At 60.5% G+C, this 16,719-nt stretch overlaps 7 non-coding genes across 7 annotated transcripts; all 7 read right to left on the bottom strand.

The window, feature by feature from the left end:
* Positions 1 to 482: 482 nt before the first annotated feature.
* LOC142865053 (5S ribosomal RNA) lies at positions 483 to 601 on the bottom strand. The gene has a single exon (XR_012915354.1). It is a non-coding gene; the product is annotated as a 5S ribosomal RNA (ribosomal RNA).
* Positions 602 to 3,082: 2,481 nt separating this feature from the next.
* LOC142865042 (5S ribosomal RNA) lies at positions 3,083 to 3,201 on the bottom strand. Its single transcript, XR_012915343.1, has one exon. It is a non-coding gene; the product is annotated as a 5S ribosomal RNA (ribosomal RNA).
* Positions 3,202 to 5,679: 2,478 nt separating this feature from the next.
* On the bottom strand, positions 5,680 to 5,798 carry LOC142865481 (5S ribosomal RNA). The gene has a single exon (XR_012915706.1). It is a non-coding gene; the product is annotated as a 5S ribosomal RNA (ribosomal RNA).
* A 2,478-nt stretch (positions 5,799 to 8,276) lies between these two features.
* On the bottom strand, positions 8,277 to 8,395 carry LOC142865370 (5S ribosomal RNA). Its single transcript, XR_012915673.1, has one exon. It is a non-coding gene; the product is annotated as a 5S ribosomal RNA (ribosomal RNA).
* Positions 8,396 to 10,877: 2,482 nt separating this feature from the next.
* Positions 10,878 to 10,996, bottom strand: LOC142865258 (5S ribosomal RNA). The gene has a single exon (XR_012915561.1). It is a non-coding gene; the product is annotated as a 5S ribosomal RNA (ribosomal RNA).
* Positions 10,997 to 13,477: 2,481 nt separating this feature from the next.
* LOC142865147 (5S ribosomal RNA) lies at positions 13,478 to 13,596 on the bottom strand. The gene has a single exon (XR_012915450.1). It is a non-coding gene; the product is annotated as a 5S ribosomal RNA (ribosomal RNA).
* A 2,481-nt stretch (positions 13,597 to 16,077) lies between these two features.
* LOC142865021 (5S ribosomal RNA) lies at positions 16,078 to 16,196 on the bottom strand. Its single transcript, XR_012915323.1, has one exon. It is a non-coding gene; the product is annotated as a 5S ribosomal RNA (ribosomal RNA).
* Positions 16,197 to 16,719: the final 523 nt, after the last annotated feature.

Below are 16,719 nucleotides of genomic sequence, written 5' to 3'. Positions count from 1 at the left end.
GCCAAGAGGCATTTTTTTTTTTTTTTTAAAATGACTCCGAAAAGAAAAGGAAAAGGGGGCCTGTCGAGCACGTCTGGGTGTGACTGTGCATCCCCCAACATCCGGTGCCACCACCAAAGATTCCTACGTGGAGCCCATAGAACGCCAAAATCAACGGGACGAGTTCTGGTCACAACTCCCTCAAAATGACATCCTGGCCTTCTTCTGCAACTCCCTCCCCTCTCAGACTCTCAAGGTTTCCTCCAGCGTGTCGGCTCCCACCGACCAGACCCTCGGTCTGAGACCCGACAGTCCAGATGCCACGCCTGCTGCCGCGTGGCGGCGGTGCTGCGGCTTGGGGCAAGAGGAGGCCCCACGGAGCGGGCTGGGGCGCCAGGCACCGTGGCGGGCGCTGAGGGCGGGGTTGCCCCCCACCCCCCACTGCCGCCGCGCTCTCCGAATGGGGACAGAACACGAGGCAAAAAAAAAAAAAAAAAAAAAAAGGCCTACGGCACCCGGTATTCCCAGGCGGTCTCCCATCCAAGTACTAACCAGGCCCGACCCTGCTTAGCTTCCGAGATCGGACGAGATCGGGCGCGTTCAGGGTGGTGTGGCCGTAGACGGCGGAGGGCGCCCCAGCCCCGCTCAAGAAGCCGAGCGTCTCTGCGCTTCCCCGCGCCTCCTCCCGCCCCAGGCCCCGCGCCCGCGCCGACCCACTCGGGGCCGGGCCGGGCTGGTTGAGTTCGCTGGCCGGGTCCCGAGGTCTCCACGGGGCTGGGGTGCCGGGCGTGGTGGGCTCGGCGGGGTGGGGGGCTGTCTTCACACACACACACACACACACACACACACTCACACACTGACACACACCAGATGCGCCTCCAGCCTCCACGGCTGGACCCGCCAAGGCGGAGACCTCCAGCCGCCCTCCTCTCCTGGCCTCGCCTCCCTCACCTACCCGCCCCCAACCCAGTGCGCCGCTGCTGACTGCGCATGCGCGGGCGGTCGCCTTTGGCCCCAGGGGCCGCCCTCCAGCACAACCCCTTTCAGCTGCGCCCCCGCCCTGCGTGTGGGCTGCCGCCTATCCGCCCCGGACCGGGGCCGGGGCACAGCGCATAGGGGAGGGGAGCGAGTGTAGGGGCGTCTCTCGGGATGTGTGCCATGGGTGGGGTGTTTTGGGGGGCGCTGGAGAAATCAGTCCCCTCCATCTCCTACCTCTGGAAACCCCCCAAGCCCTTGCAGAACTGCCGGCACCGCTACCGTGGGGGCCGGGACCCTACTCTGTGTCCTCCTGTGGCCCAGTCCAGGGGGCCTGGGCCTGGCCGGGGCTGGATTGGACCCCAACCACCCTGGGGTGTGGACTTGCTAAAAATGGGCGATGAGAGATTTGGTTCCAGCTTCATTGAGGGTCATTTCACTAACGAAGGCACCGTAAAGACGTTCCTGAGACGTTTGTGAGGGTGGCAACTGAAAGAGGATTTTAAAGCTGACAGAAGAGGCGAGGAAAGGCACAGGAGATTTCCACACCCAGCAAGGAAGCCTTTCCCGAAATGGAAGAAAGAAACAAGCAAACAGAAACACCGGTAGCCCGCCCGGATCAGAGTCTGCTCCTTAGAGAAAGTACCCTGACCAGGTTCACCCGTGGGTCGCGAGCTAGCGGCATTCAGAAGAGCCAGGCCCGCAGCCTACGCAGAAGACACCTGCGCTCGGGTGTCTGTGGCGGCACAATTCACCATTGCAAAGATGTGGAAGCGACCCGAGTGCCCATCGATCCACGAGTGGATTAATAAAACGTGGCGCGTGCACACCACGGAGTGCTATTCAGCTATGAGAAACGGCGGTGAGCGGGCACCTCCCGTGTTCTCCTGGCCGGAGCTGGAACCCGTTCCAGTAAGCCAAGTATCCCAAGAGTGGACACAGGAGCACCACGTGCGCGTGCTCACCGGCAAATTGGTAGGAACCCATGGACACCTAAGTGGACGTAGAGGAATCACCTCCATCGGGTGGGGGGAGGTGATGGGCATACACACCCTTTAGGAATGGGGTGGGTGCGCACCGACTGGGGGATGGGCGCACTTGAAGCTCTGACCAGAGGGGGGAGGCGGGGAGAGGACAATGTACCTGACCTTAACATTGGTACCCCCACCATAGGCTGCTAAGACAACAGGGGGGAGGGGGGCACGGGCAATACATGGAACCTTAATACTTGTACTCCCATAATCTGCTTGAAAAGAGAGAGAGAAAAGAATGCAATAATGGAGGTAAGAGGCATTTTTTTTTTTTTTTTTTGGAGACAGAGTCTCGCTTTGTTGCCCTGGCTAGAGTGAGTGCCATGGCGTCAGCCTAGCTCACAGCAACCTCAATCTCCTGGGCTCAAGCAATCCTGCTGCCTCAGCCTCCCAAGTAGCTGGGACTACAGGCATGCGCCACCGTGCCCGGCTAATTTTTTTTTTTTTGTATATATATATATCTATATATCAGTTGGCCAATTAATTTCTTTCTATTTATAGTAGAGATGGGGGGTCTCCCTCTTGCTCAGGCTGGTTTCGAACTCCTGACCTCGAGCAGTCCGCCCACCTGGCCTCCCAGAGTGCTAGGATTACAGGCGTGAGCCAGCACGCCCGGCCAAGAGGCATTTTTTTTTTTTTTAAAAAATGACTCCGAAAAGAAAAGGAAAAGGGGGCCTGTCGAGCACGTCTGGGTGTGACTGTGCATCCCCCAACATCCGGTGCCACCACCAAAGATTCCTACGTGGAGCCCATAGAACGCCAAAATCAACGGGACGAGTTCTGGTCACAACTCCCTCAAAATGACATCCTGGCCTTCTTCTGCAACTCCCTCCCCTCTCAGACTCTCAAGGTTTCCTCCAGCGTGTCGGCTCCCACCGACCAGACCCTCGGTCTGAGACCCGACAGTCCAGATGCCACGCCTGCTGCCGCGTGGCGGCGGTGCTGCGGCTTGGGGCAAGAGGAGGCCCCACGGAGCGGGCTGGGGCGCCAGGCACCGTGGCGGGCGCTGAGGGCGGGGTTGCCCCCCACCCCCCACTGCCGCCGCGCTCTCCGAATGGGGACAGAACACGAGGCAAAAAAAAAAAAAAAAAAAAAAAGGCCTACGGCACCCGGTATTCCCAGGCGGTCTCCCATCCAAGTACTAACCAGGCCCGACCCTGCTTAGCTTCCGAGATCGGACGAGATCGGGCGCGTTCAGGGTGGTGTGGCCGTAGACGGCGGAGGGCGCCCCAGCCCCGCTCAAGAAGCCGAGCGTCTCTGCGCTTCCCCGCGCCTCCTCCCGCCCCAGGCCCCGCGCCCGCGCCGACCCACTCGGGGCCGGGCCGGGCTGGTTGAGTTCGCTGGCCGGGTCCCGAGGTCTCCACGGGGCTGGGGTGCCGGGCGTGGTGGGCTCGGCGGGGTGGGGGGCTGTCTTCACACACACACACACACACACACACACACTCACACACTGACACACACCAGATGCGCCTCCAGCCTCCACGGCTGGACCCGCCAAGGCGGAGACCTCCAGCCGCCCTCCTCTCCTGGCCTCGCCTCCCTCACCTACCCGCCCCCAACCCAGTGCGCCGCTGCTGACTGCGCATGCGCGGGCGGTCGCCTTTGGCCCCAGGGGCCGCCCTCCAGCACAACCCCTTTCAGCTGCGCCCCCGCCCTGCGTGTGGGCTGCCGCCTATCCGCCCCGGACCGGGGCCGGGGCACAGCGCATAGGGGAGGGGAGCGAGTGTAGGGGCGTCTCTCGGGATGTGTGCCATGGGTGGGGTGTTTTGGGGGGCGCTGGAGAAATCAGTCCCCTCCATCTCCTACCTCTGGAAACCCCCCAAGCCCTTGCAGAACTGCCGGCACCGCTACCGTGGGGGCCGGGACCCTACTCTGTGTCCTCCTGTGGCCCAGTCCAGGGGGCCTGGGCCTGGCCGGGGCTGGATTGGACCCCAACCACCCTGGGGTGTGGACTTGCTAAAAATGGGCGATGAGAGATTTGGTTCCAGCTTCATTGAGGGTCATTTCACTAACGAAGGCACCGTAAAGACGTTCCTGAGACGTTTGTGAGGGTGGCAACTGAAAGAGGATTTTAAAGCTGACAGAAGAGGCGAGGAAAGGCACAGGAGATTTCCACACCCAGCAAGGAAGCCTTTCCCGAAATGGAAGAAAGAAACAAGCAAACAGAAACACCGGTAGCCCGCCCGGATCAGAGTCTGCTCCTTAGAGAAAGTACCCTGACCAGGTTCACCCGTGGGTCGCGAGCTAGCGGCATTCAGAAGAGCCAGGCCCGCAGCCTACGCAGAAGACACCTGCGCTCGGGTGTCTGTGGCGGCACAATTCACCATTGCAAAGATGTGGAAGCGACCCGAGTGCCCATCGATCCACGAGTGGATTAATAAAACGTGGCGCGTGCACACCACGGAGTGCTATTCAGCTATGAGAAACGGCGGTGAGCGGGCACCTCCCGTGTTCTCCTGGCCGGAGCTGGAACCCGTTCCAGTAAGCCAAGTATCCCAAGAGTGGACACAGGAGCACCACGTGCGCGTGCTCACCGGCAAATTGGTAGGAACCCATGGACACCTAAGTGGACGTAGAGGAATCACCTCCATCGGGTGGGGGGAGGTGATGGGCATACACACCCTTTAGGAATGGGGTGGGTGCGCACCGACTGGGGGATGGGCGCACTTGAAGCTCTGACCAGAGGGGGGAGGCGGGGAGAGGACAATGTACCTGACCTTAACATTGGTACCCCCACCATAGGCTGCTAAGACAACAGGGGGGAGGGGGGCACGGGCAATACATGGAACCTTAATACTTGTACTCCCATAATCTGCTTGAAAAGAGAGAGAGAAAAGAATGCAATAATGGAGGTAAGAGGCATTTTTTTTTTTTTTTTGGAGACAGAGTCTCGCTTTGTTGCCCTGGCTAGAGTGAGTGCCATGGCGTCAGCCTAGCTCACAGCAACCTCAATCTCCTGGGCTCAAGCAATCCTGCTGCCTCAGCCTCCCAAGTAGCTGGGACTACAGGCATGCGCCACCGTGCCCGGCTAATTTTTTTTTTTTTGTATATATATATATCTATATATCAGTTGGCCAATTAATTTCTTTCTATTTATAGTAGAGATGGGGGTCTCCCTCTTGCTCAGGCTGGTTTCGAACTCCTGACCTCGAGCAGTCCGCCCACCTCGGCCTCCCAGAGTGCTAGGATTACAGGCGTGAGCCAGCACGCCCGGCCAAGAGGCATTTTTTTTTTTTTTTAAAATGACTCCGAAAAGAAAAGGAAAAGGGGGCCTGTCGAGCACGTCTGGGTGTGACTGTGCATCCCCCAACATCCGGTGCCACCACCAAAGATTCCTACGTGGAGCCCATAGAACGCCAAAATCAACGGGACGAGTTCTGGTCACAACTCCCTCAAAATGACATCCTGGCCTTCTTCTGCAACTCCCTCCCCTCTCAGACTCTCAAGGTTTCCTCCAGCGTGTCGGCTCCCACCGACCAGACCCTCGGTCTGAGACCCGACAGTCCAGATGCCACGCCTGCTGCCGCGTGGCGGCGGTGCTGCGGCTTGGGGCAAGAGGAGGCCCCACGGAGCGGGCTGGGGCGCCAGGCACCGTGGCGGGCGCTGAGGGCGGGGTTGCCCCCCACCCCCCACTGCCGCCGCGCTCTCCGAATGGGGACAGAACACGAGGCAAAAAAAAAAAAAAAAAAAAAAAGGCCTACGGCACCCGGTATTCCCAGGCGGTCTCCCATCCAAGTACTAACCAGGCCCGACCCTGCTTAGCTTCCGAGATCGGACGAGATCGGGCGCGTTCAGGGTGGTGTGGCCGTAGACGGCGGAGGGCGCCCCAGCCCCGCTCAAGAAGCCGAGCGTCTCTGCGCTTCCCCGCGCCTCCTCCCGCCCCAGGCCCCGCGCCCGCGCCGACCCACTCGGGGCCGGGCCGGGCTGGTTGAGTTCGCTGGCCGGGTCCCGAGGTCTCCACGGGGCTGGGGTGCCGGGCGTGGTGGGCTCGGCGGGGTGGGGGGCTGTCTTCACACACACACACACACACACACACACACTCACACACTGACACACACCAGATGCGCCTCCAGCCTCCACGGCTGGACCCGCCAAGGCGGAGACCTCCAGCCGCCCTCCTCTCCTGGCCTCGCCTCCCTCACCTACCCGCCCCCAACCCAGTGCGCCGCTGCTGCCTGCGCATGCGCGGGCGGTCGCCTTTGGCCCCAGGGGCCGCCCTCCAGCACAACCCCTTTCAGCTGCGCCCCCGCCCTGCGTGTGGGCTGCCGCCTATCCGCCCCGGACCGGGGCCGGGGCACAGCGCATAGGGGAGGGGAGCGAGTGTAGGGGCGTCTCTCGGGATGTGTGCCATGGGTGGGGTGTTTTGGGGGGCGCTGGAGAAATCAGTCCCCTCCATCTCCTACCTCTGGAAACCCCCCAAGCCCTTGCAGAACTGCCGGCACCGCTACCGTGGGGGCCGGGACCCTACTCTGTGTCCTCCTGTGGCCCAGTCCAGGGGGCCTGGGCCTGGCCGGGGCTGGATTGGACCCCAACCACCCTGGGGTGTGGACTTGCTAAAAATGGGCGATGAGAGATTTGGTTCCAGCTTCATTGAGGGTCATTTCACTAACGAAGGCACCGTAAAGACGTTCCTGAGACGTTTGTGAGGGTGGCAACTGAAAGAGGATTTTAAAGCTGACAGAAGAGGCGAGGAAAGGCACAGGAGATTTCCACACCCAGCAAGGAAGCCTTTCCCGAAATGGAAGAAAGAAACAAGCAAACAGAAACACCGGTAGCCCGCCCGGATCAGAGTCTGCTCCTTAGAGAAAGTACCCTGACCAGGTTCACCCGTGGGTCGCGAGCTAGCGGCATTCAGAAGAGCCAGGCCCGCAGCCTACGCAGAAGACACCTGCGCTCGGGTGTCTGTGGCGGCACAATTCACCATTGCAAAGATGTGGAAGCGACCCGAGTGCCCATCGATCCACGAGTGGATTAATAAAACGTGGCGCGTGCACACCACGGAGTGCTATTCAGCTATGAGAAACGGCGGTGAGCGGGCACCTCCCGTGTTCTCCTGGCCGGAGCTGGAACCCGTTCCAGTAAGCCAAGTATCCCAAGAGTGGACACAGGAGCACCACGTGCGCGTGCTCACCGGCAAATTGGTAGGAACCCATGGACACCTAAGTGGACGTAGAGGAATCACCTCCATCGGGTGGGGGGAGGTGATGGGCATACACACCCTTTAGGAATGGGGTGGGTGCGCACCGACTGGGGGATGGGCGCACTTGAAGCTCTGACCAGAGGGGGGAGGCGGGGAGAGGACAATGTACCTGACCTTAACATTGGTACCCCCACCATAGGCTGCTAAGACAACAGGGGGGAGGGGGGCACGGGCAATACATGGAACCTTAATACTTGTACTCCCATAATCTGCTTGAAAAGAGAGAGAGAAAAGAATGCAATAATGGAGGTAAGAGGCATTTTTTTTTTTTTTTTGGAGACAGAGTCTCGCTTTGTTGCCCTGGCTAGAGTGAGTGCCATGGCGTCAGCCTAGCTCACAGCAACCTCAATCTCCTGGGCTCAAGCAATCCTGCTGCCTCAGCCTCCCAAGTAGCTGGGACTACAGGCATGCGCCACCGTGCCCGGCTAATTTTTTTTTTTTTGTATATATATATATCTATATATCAGTTGGCCAATTAATTTCTTTCTATTTATAGTAGAGATGGGGGTCTCCCTCTTGCTCAGGCTGGTTTCGAACTCCTGACCTCGAGCAGTCCGCCCACCTCGGCCTCCCAGAGTGCTAGGATTACAGGCGTGAGCCAGCACGCCCGGCCAAGAGGCATTTTTTTTTTTTTTTAAAATGACTCCGAAAAGAAAAGGAAAAGGGGGCCTGTCGAGCACGTCTGGGTGTGACTGTGCATCCCCCAACATCCGGTGCCACCACCAAAGATTCCTACGTGGAGCCCATAGAACGCCAAAATCAACGGGACGAGTTCTGGTCACAACTCCCTCAAAATGACATCCTGGCCTTCTTCTGCAACTCCCTCCCCTCTCAGACTCTCAAGGTTTCCTCCAGCGTGTCGGCTCCCACCGACCAGACCCTCGGTCTGAGACCCGACAGTCCAGATGCCACGCCTGCTGCCGCGTGGCGGCGGTGCTGCGGCTTGGGGCAAGAGGAGGCCCCACGGAGCGGGCTGGGGCGCCAGGCACCGTGGCGGGCGCTGAGGGCGGGGTTGCCCCCCACCCCCCACTGCCGCCGCGCTCTCCGAATGGGGACAGAACACGAGGCAAAAAAAAAAAAAAAAAAAAAAAGGCCTACGGCACCCGGTATTCCCAGGCGGTCTCCCATCCAAGTACTAACCAGGCCCGACCCTGCTTAGCTTCCGAGATCGGACGAGATCGGGCGCGTTCAGGGTGGTGTGGCCGTAGACGGCGGAGGGCGCCCCAGCCCCGCTCAAGAAGCCGAGCGTCTCTGCGCTTCCCCGCGCCTCCTCCCGCCCCAGGCCCCGCGCCCGCGCCGACCCACTCGGGGCCGGGCCGGGCTGGTTGAGTTCGCTGGCCGGGTCCCGAGGTCTCCACGGGGCTGGGGTGCCGGGCGTGGTGGGCTCGGCGGGGTGGGGGGCTGTCTTCACACACACACACACACACACACACACACTCACACACTGACACACACCAGATGCGCCTCCAGCCTCCACGGCTGGACCCGCCAAGGCGGAGACCTCCAGCCGCCCTCCTCTCCTGGCCTCGCCTCCCTCACCTACCCGCCCCCAACCCAGTGCGCCGCTGCTGCCTGCGCATGCGCGGGCGGTCGCCTTTGGCCCCAGGGGCCGCCCTCCAGCACAACCCCTTTCAGCTGCGCCCCCGCCCTGCGTGTGGGCTGCCGCCTATCCGCCCCGGACCGGGGCCGGGGCACAGCGCATAGGGGAGGGGAGCGAGTGTAGGGGCGTCTCTCGGGATGTGTGCCATGGGTGGGGTGTTTTGGGGGGCGCTGGAGAAATCAGTCCCCTCCATCTCCTACCTCTGGAAACCCCCCAAGCCCTTGCAGAACTGCCGGCACCGCTACCGTGGGGGCCGGGACCCTACTCTGTGTCCTCCTGTGGCCCAGTCCAGGGGGCCTGGGCCTGGCCGGGGCTGGATTGGACCCCAACCACCCTGGGGTGTGGACTTGCTAAAAATGGGCGATGAGAGATTTGGTTCCAGCTTCATTGAGGGTCATTTCACTAACGAAGGCACCGTAAAGACGTTCCTGAGACGTTTGTGAGGGTGGCAACTGAAAGAGGATTTTAAAGCTGACAGAAGAGGCGAGGAAAGGCACAGGAGATTTCCACACCCAGCAAGGAAGCCTTTCCCGAAATGGAAGAAAGAAACAAGCAAACAGAAACACCGGTAGCCCGCCCGGATCAGAGTCTGCTCCTTAGAGAAAGTACCCTGACCAGGTTCACCCGTGGGTCGCGAGCTAGCGGCATTCAGAAGAGCCAGGCCCGCAGCCTACGCAGAAGACACCTGCGCTCGGGTGTCTGTGGCGGCACAATTCACCATTGCAAAGATGTGGAAGCGACCCGAGTGCCCATCGATCCACGAGTGGATTAATAAAACGTGGCGCGTGCACACCACGGAGTGCTATTCAGCTATGAGAAACGGCGGTGAGCGGGCACCTCCCGTGTTCTCCTGGCCGGAGCTGGAACCCGTTCCAGTAAGCCAAGTATCCCAAGAGTGGACACAGGAGCACCACGTGCGCGTGCTCACCGGCAAATTGGTAGGAACCCATGGACACCTAAGTGGACGTAGAGGAATCACCTCCATCGGGTGGGGGGAGGTGATGGGCATACACACCCTTTAGGAATGGGGTGGGTGCGCACCGACTGGGGGATGGGCGCACTTGAAGCTCTGACCAGAGGGGGGAGGCGGGGAGAGGACAATGTACCTGACCTTAACATTGGTACCCCCACCATAGGCTGCTAAGACAACAGGGGGGAGGGGGGCACGGGCAATACATGGAACCTTAATACTTGTACTCCCATAATCTGCTTGAAAAGAGAGAGAGAAAAGAATGCAATAATGGAGGTAAGAGGCATTTTTTTTTTTTTTTTTTGGAGACAGAGTCTCGCTTTGTTGCCCTGGCTAGAGTGAGTGCCATGGCGTCAGCCTAGCTCACAGCAACCTCAATCTCCTGGGCTCAAGCAATCCTGCTGCCTCAGCCTCCCAAGTAGCTGGGACTACAGGCATGCGCCACCGTGCCCGGCTAATTTTTTTTTTTTTGTATATATATATATCTATATATCAGTTGGCCAATTAATTTCTTTCTATTTATAGTAGAGATGGGGGGTCTCCCTCTTGCTCAGGCTGGTTTCGAACTCCTGACCTCGAGCAGTCCGCCCACCTGGCCTCCCAGAGTGCTAGGATTACAGGCGTGAGCCAGCACGCCCGGCCAAGAGGCATTTTTTTTTTTTTTAAAAAATGACTCCGAAAAGAAAAGGAAAAGGGGGCCTGTCGAGCACGTCTGGGTGTGACTGTGCATCCCCCAACATCCGGTGCCACCACCAAAGATTCCTACGTGGAGCCCATAGAACGCCAAAATCAACGGGACGAGTTCTGGTCACAACTCCCTCAAAATGACATCCTGGCCTTCTTCTGCAACTCCCTCCCCTCTCAGACTCTCAAGGTTTCCTCCAGCGTGTCGGCTCCCACCGACCAGACCCTCGGTCTGAGACCCGACAGTCCAGATGCCACGCCTGCTGCCGCGTGGCGGCGGTGCTGCGGCTTGGGGCAAGAGGAGGCCCCACGGAGCGGGCTGGGGCGCCAGGCACCGTGGCGGGCGCTGAGGGCGGGGTTGCCCCCCACCCCCCACTGCCGCCGCGCTCTCCGAATGGGGACAGAACACGAGGCAAAAAAAAAAAAAAAAAAAAAAAAGGCCTACGGCACCCGGTATTCCCAGGCGGTCTCCCATCCAAGTACTAACCAGGCCCGACCCTGCTTAGCTTCCGAGATCGGACGAGATCGGGCGCGTTCAGGGTGGTGTGGCCGTAGACGGCGGAGGGCGCCCCAGCCCCGCTCAAGAAGCCGAGCGTCTCTGCGCTTCCCCGCGCCTCCTCCCGCCCCAGGCCCCGCGCCCGCGCCGACCCACTCGGGGCCGGGCCGGGCTGGTTGAGTTCGCTGGCCGGGTCCCGAGGTCTCCACGGGGCTGGGGTGCCGGGCGTGGTGGGCTCGGCGGGGTGGGGGGCTGTCTTCACACACACACACACACACACACACACACTCACACACTGACACACACCAGATGCGCCTCCAGCCTCCACGGCTGGACCCGCCAAGGCGGAGACCTCCAGCCGCCCTCCTCTCCTGGCCTCGCCTCCCTCACCTACCCGCCCCCAACCCAGTGCGCCGCTGCTGACTGCGCATGCGCGGGCGGTCGCCTTTGGCCCCAGGGGCCGCCCTCCAGCACAACCCCTTTCAGCTGCGCCCCCGCCCTGCGTGTGGGCTGCCGCCTATCCGCCCCGGACCGGGGCCGGGGCACAGCGCATAGGGGAGGGGAGCGAGTGTAGGGGCGTCTCTCGGGATGTGTGCCATGGGTGGGGTGTTTTGGGGGGCGCTGGAGAAATCAGTCCCCTCCATCTCCTACCTCTGGAAACCCCCCAAGCCCTTGCAGAACTGCCGGCACCGCTACCGTGGGGGCCGGGACCCTACTCTGTGTCCTCCTGTGGCCCAGTCCAGGGGGCCTGGGCCTGGCCGGGGCTGGATTGGACCCCAACCACCCTGGGGTGTGGACTTGCTAAAAATGGGCGATGAGAGATTTGGTTCCAGCTTCATTGAGGGTCATTTCACTAACGAAGGCACCGTAAAGACGTTCCTGAGACGTTTGTGAGGGTGGCAACTGAAAGAGGATTTTAAAGCTGACAGAAGAGGCGAGGAAAGGCACAGGAGATTTCCACACCCAGCAAGGAAGCCTTTCCCGAAATGGAAGAAAGAAACAAGCAAACAGAAACACCGGTAGCCCGCCCGGATCAGAGTCTGCTCCTTAGAGAAAGTACCCTGACCAGGTTCACCCGTGGGTCGCGAGCTAGCGGCATTCAGAAGAGCCAGGCCCGCAGCCTACGCAGAAGACACCTGCGCTCGGGTGTCTGTGGCGGCACAATTCACCATTGCAAAGATGTGGAAGCGACCCGAGTGCCCATCGATCCACGAGTGGATTAATAAAACGTGGCGCGTGCACACCACGGAGTGCTATTCAGCTATGAGAAACGGCGGTGAGCGGGCACCTCCCGTGTTCTCCTGGCCGGAGCTGGAACCCGTTCCAGTAAGCCAAGTATCCCAAGAGTGGACACAGGAGCACCACGTGCGCGTGCTCACCGGCAAATTGGTAGGAACCCATGGACACCTAAGTGGACGTAGAGGAATCACCTCCATCGGGTGGGGGGAGGTGATGGGCATACACACCCTTTAGGAATGGGGTGGGTGCGCACCGACTGGGGGATGGGCGCACTTGAAGCTCTGACCAGAGGGGGGAGGCGGGGAGAGGACAATGTACCTGACCTTAACATTGGTACCCCCACCATAGGCTGCTAAGACAACAGGGGGGAGGGGGGCACGGGCAATACATGGAACCTTAATACTTGTACTCCCATAATCTGCTTGAAAAGAGAGAGAGAAAAGAATGCAATAATGGAGGTAAGAGGCATTTTTTTTTTTTTTTTTTGGAGACAGAGTCTCGCTTTGTTGCCCTGGCTAGAGTGAGTGCCATGGCGTCAGCCTAGCTCACAGCAACCTCAATCTCCTGGGCTCAAGCAATCCTGCTGCCTCAGCCTCCCAAGTAGCTGGGACTACAGGCATGCGCCACCGTGCCCGGCTAATTTTTTTTTTTTTGTATATATATATATCTATATATCAGTTGGCCAATTAATTTCTTTCTATTTATAGTAGAGATGGGGGGTCTCCCTCTTGCTCAGGCTGGTTTCGAACTCCTGACCTCGAGCAGTCCGCCCACCTGGCCTCCCAGAGTGCTAGGATTACAGGCGTGAGCCAGCACGCCCGGCCAAGAGGCATTTTTTTTTTTTTTAAAAAATGACTCCGAAAAGAAAAGGAAAAGGGGGCCTGTCGAGCACGTCTGGGTGTGACTGTGCATCCCCCAACATCCGGTGCCACCACCAAAGATTCCTACGTGGAGCCCATAGAACGCCAAAATCAACGGGACGAGTTCTGGTCACAACTCCCTCAAAATGACATCCTGGCCTTCTTCTGCAACTCCCTCCCCTCTCAGACTCTCAAGGTTTCCTCCAGCGTGTCGGCTCCCACCGACCAGACCCTCGGTCTGAGACCCGACAGTCCAGATGCCACGCCTGCTGCCGCGTGGCGGCGGTGCTGCGGCTTGGGGCAAGAGGAGGCCCCACGGAGCGGGCTGGGGCGCCAGGCACCGTGGCGGGCGCTGAGGGCGGGGTTGCCCCCCACCCCCCACTGCCGCCGCGCTCTCCGAATGGGGACAGAACACGAGGCAAAAAAAAAAAAAAAAAAAAAAAGGCCTACGGCACCCGGTATTCCCAGGCGGTCTCCCATCCAAGTACTAACCAGGCCCGACCCTGCTTAGCTTCCGAGATCGGACGAGATCGGGCGCGTTCAGGGTGGTGTGGCCGTAGACGGCGGAGGGCGCCCCAGCCCCGCTCAAGAAGCCGAGCGTCTCTGCGCTTCCCCGCGCCTCCTCCCGCCCCAGGCCCCGCGCCCGCGCCGACCCACTCGGGGCCGGGCCGGGCTGGTTGAGTTCGCTGGCCGGGTCCCGAGGTCTCCACGGGGCTGGGGTGCCGGGCGTGGTGGGCTCGGCGGGGTGGGGGGCTGTCTTCACACACACACACACACACACACACACACTCACACACTGACACACACCAGATGCGCCTCCAGCCTCCACGGCTGGACCCGCCAAGGCGGAGACCTCCAGCCGCCCTCCTCTCCTGGCCTCGCCTCCCTCACCTACCCGCCCCCAACCCAGTGCGCCGCTGCTGACTGCGCATGCGCGGGCGGTCGCCTTTGGCCCCAGGGGCCGCCCTCCAGCACAACCCCTTTCAGCTGCGCCCCCGCCCTGCGTGTGGGCTGCCGCCTATCCGCCCCGGACCGGGGCCGGGGCACAGCGCATAGGGGAGGGGAGCGAGTGTAGGGGCGTCTCTCGGGATGTGTGCCATGGGTGGGGTGTTTTGGGGGGCGCTGGAGAAATCAGTCCCCTCCATCTCCTACCTCTGGAAACCCCCCAAGCCCTTGCAGAACTGCCGGCACCGCTACCGTGGGGGCCGGGACCCTACTCTGTGTCCTCCTGTGGCCCAGTCCAGGGGGCCTGGGCCTGGCCGGGGCTGGATTGGACCCCAACCACCCTGGGGTGTGGACTTGCTAAAAATGGGCGATGAGAGATTTGGTTCCAGCTTCATTGAGGGTCATTTCACTAACGAAGGCACCGTAAAGACGTTCCTGAGACGTTTGTGAGGGTGGCAACTGAAAGAGGATTTTAAAGCTGACAGAAGAGGCGAGGAAAGGCACAGGAGATTTCCACACCCAGCAAGGAAGCCTTTCCCGAAATGGAAGAAAGAAACAAGCAAACAGAAACACCGGTAGCCCGCCCGGATCAGAGTCTGCTCCTTAGAGAAAGTACCCTGACCAGGTTCACCCGTGGGTCGCGAGCTAGCGGCATTCAGAAGAGCCAGGCCCGCAGCCTACGCAGAAGACACCTGCGCTCGGGTGTCTGTGGCGGCACAATTCACCATTGCAAAGATGTGGAAGCGACCCGAGTGCCCATCGATCCACGAGTGGATTAATAAAACGTGGCGCGTGCACACCACGGAGTGCTATTCAGCTATGAGAAACGGCGGTGAGCGGGCACCTCCCGTGTTCTCCTGGCCGGAGCTGGAACCCGTTCCAGTAAGCCAAGTATCCCAAGAGTGGACACAGGAGCACCACGTGCGCGTGCTCACCGGCAAATTGGTAGGAACCCATGGACACCTAAGTGGACGTAGAGGAATCACCTCCATCGGGTGGGGGGAGGTGATGGGCATACACACCCTTTAGGAATGGGGTGGGTGCGCACCGACTGGGGGATGGGCGCACTTGAAGCTCTGACCAGAGGGGGGAGGCGGGGAGAGGACAATGTACCTGACCTTAACATTGGTACCCCCACCATAGGCTGCTAAGACAACAGGGGGGAGGGGGGCACGGGCAATACATGGAACCTTAATACTTGTACTCCCATAATCTGCTTGAAAAGAGAGAGAGAAAAGAATGCAATAATGGAGGTAAGAGGCATTTTTTTTTTTTTTTTTTGGAGACAGAGTCTCGCTTTGTTGCCCTGGCTAGAGTGAGTGCCATGGCGTCAGCCTAGCTCACAGCAACCTCAATCTCCTGGGCTCAAGCAATCCTGCTGCCTCAGCCTCCCAAGTAGCTGGGACTACAGGCATGCGCCACCGTGCCCGGCTAATTTTTTTTTTTTTGTATATATATATATCTATATATCAGTTGGCCAATTAATTTCTTTCTATTTATAGTAGAGATGGGGGGTCTCCCTCTTGCTCAGGCTGGTTTCGAACTCCTGACCTCGAGCAGTCCGCCCACCTGGCCTCCCAGAGTGCTAGGATTACAGGCGTGAGCCAGCACGCCCGGCCAAGAGGCATTTTTTTTTTTTTTAAAAAATGACTCCGAAAAGAAAAGGAAAAGGGGGCCTGTCGAGCACGTCTGGGTGTGACTGTGCATCCCCCAACATCCGGTGCCACCACCAAAGATTCCTACGTGGAGCCCATAGAACGCCAAAATCAACGGGACGAGTTCTGGTCACAACTCCCTCAAAATGACATCCTGGCCTTCTTCTGCAACTCCCTCCCCTCTCAGACTCTCAAGGTTTCCTCCAGCGTGTCGGCTCCCACCGACCAGACCCTCGGTCTGAGACCCGACAGTCCAGATGCCACGCCTGCTGCCGCGTGGCGGCGGTGCTGCGGCTTGGGGCAAGAGGAGGCCCCACGGAGCGGGCTGGGGCGCCAGGCACCGTGGCGGGCGCTGAGGGCGGGGTTGCCCCCCACCCCCCACTGCCGCCGCGCTCTCCGAATGGGGACAGAACACGAGGCAAAAAAAAAAAAAAAAAAAAAAAGGCCTACGGCACCCGGTATTCCCAGGCGGTCTCCCATCCAAGTACTAACCAGGCCCGACCCTGCTTAGCTTCCGAGATCGGACGAGATCGGGCGCGTTCAGGGTGGTGTGGCCGTAGACGGCGGAGGGCGCCCCAGCCCCGCTCAAGAAGCCGAGCGTCTCTGCGCTTCCCCGCGCCTCCTCCCGCCCCAGGCCCCGCGCCCGCGCCGACCCACTCGGGGCCGGGCCGGGCTGGTTGAGTTCGCTGGCCGGGTCCCGAGGTCTCCACGGGGCTGGGGTGCCGGGCGTGGTGGGCTCGGCGGGGTGGGGGGCTGTCTTCACACACACACACACACACACACACACACTCACACACTGACACACACCAGATGCGCCTCCAGCCTCCACGGCTGGACCCGCCAAGGCGGAGACCTCCAGCCGCCCTCCTCTCCTGGCCTCGCCTCCCTCACCTACCCGCCCCCAACCCAGTGCGCCGCTGCTGCCTGCGCATGCGCGGGCGGTCGCCTTTGGCCCCAGGGGCCGCCCTCCAGCACAACCCCTTTCAGCTGCGCCCCCGCCCTGCGTGTGGGCTGCCGCCTATCCGCCCCGGACCGGGGCCGGGGCACAGCGCATAGGGGAGGGGAGCGAGTGTAGGGGCGTCTCT

This window comes from Microcebus murinus, chromosome 28 (assembly GCF_040939455.1).
Source record: "Microcebus murinus isolate Inina chromosome 28, M.murinus_Inina_mat1.0, whole genome shotgun sequence".
Taxonomy (NCBI): Eukaryota; Metazoa; Chordata; class Mammalia; order Primates; family Cheirogaleidae; genus Microcebus; species Microcebus murinus.
Note: the sequence above shows the minus strand (reverse complement) of the source record. Positions and strands in the feature narration are given on the sequence as shown.